General features: G+C 34.5%; 1 long non-coding RNA gene across 1 annotated transcript; it reads right to left on the bottom strand.

Annotated features, from left to right (window-relative positions):
- Positions 1 to 6: 6 nt before the first annotated feature.
- LOC109581438 (uncharacterized) lies at positions 7 to 1,516 on the bottom strand. The gene is made up of 4 exons (XR_002184637.1): positions 1,452 to 1,516; positions 1,307 to 1,397; positions 1,110 to 1,191; positions 7 to 44 (listed from the first exon to the last, which is right to left on the bottom strand). It is a non-coding gene; the product is annotated as an uncharacterized LOC109581438 (long non-coding RNA).

Below are 1,516 nucleotides of genomic sequence, written 5' to 3'. Positions count from 1 at the left end.
CTCTTAGCATGTGATATCTTGTGTAGTATACAGTTGTTTAACATCTAATGAATGAAGAGAGGGAGAGTGTAGTGAATATACAGCAGAACATACATGTATAATAAAATCTATGACACATTATGGTTTGTTTATAATTTGACTATTTCAGGGTAAAGCAGTTATATTTCTGTCACTGCTTGAGAAAATTTGTTACTTATGGTCATAAAAAGTTGGAGCTACAAAATTTGATCCTTTCAGAACTTAAAAAGCTGGCAAAAGGCCCTTTAATACAGGGTGTCACCATCATGGGCTAAATATCGCCAAAATTGAATAGAAGATAATTCTCCATTTTAATTTTTTTTCTGATAGGTATACAAGTACTTATGTTGTCTAGAAAGTTTGAGCTGATTTCAATCAAAATTTGACTTTTATAATTGGGGCGAGCCTGAGCTCGCCCCCGGCCACTCTAGCTATACTCTCAGTCACGCCCCGTCTGTCTGTCCTCGTACGTCACCCCTATTTATGCGTTGATCTAATACGGTAGATAGATACTATGCATTACCAATGCACTATAAAGTCATTTTTCAATTTTTCATTGAAAGTGGGAGCGGTCACAGTAAAATAAAAATGGCAACCAACATACAGGAAGAATTCATGAGCTTTCTAGCAGCAATATAAGGCAGATACACCGTCCAAAGATTTCTCCAGCAGCTATAGAAGGTTTTAAATTCAATTAATAACCTATGAAGCTTGTCTTATTGATGCAATTGCTATTAAACTGTGAAAGTCAATCAAGCTTTTTCTCAGTCATCTTAATATTGGATAATATGATATCTAAAGCTAAGTAAAGCATCTTTACGGACATTTATAGGCAAGAAATGTGTATGTGAAACTAGAAGACTAAAAGTTAAATAAAATAAATGATATAAAGTGATTTTATCAGCAGCATTAAACTTCCATCATGTAAATCATGCTTGCTATGCCTAAATCATCATGCATGCTTTGAAATCATCGGGAGTAGATTATAGATGGATAGATCCAGTGCCATATAATTGCTTTGCTAGCTTAGGGTCGCCCCTTAATGTTCTGCATTCTTCTAGTTATTATTAATTTTCATTAATTATAGTTACCTTGGTAACGTTATACCATTCTCCCACCTGTAGCGCAGTTCCTGTATCACTTCATACCAAATATGAGCCATTGCTTTAAGACCTAGAGACACACAATACAATATGACCTTTGATAGTGTGTGTATATATGTAGTGGAATGTACATGTACATGAATATTGAATGTACATTGTGTATGTCACAGTAAGTTTATACATACCATAATCATTATGAATGTTACAGAAAGCTTTGGCTAGACGCATTGTGAGACTATTAGGAGGAGCTGACTTTAATTCACGAGTGAGAGAATCCTTAAGATAAATAATGATAACATGATTATTGTGTAATGAAAAGATAAGACAAACTTCAGTTAATTGTTCATGGCCAGAGAGACTGCTACCAGGAACAGAATCAGGAAACAAACACTAAA

Source organism: Amphimedon queenslandica, unplaced genomic scaffold (assembly GCF_000090795.2).
Source record: "Amphimedon queenslandica unplaced genomic scaffold, v1.1 AMPQUscaffold_13439, whole genome shotgun sequence".
NCBI lineage: Eukaryota > Metazoa > Porifera > Demospongiae > Haplosclerida > Niphatidae > Amphimedon > Amphimedon queenslandica.
This window is presented reverse-complemented; position numbering and strand designations above follow the sequence as displayed.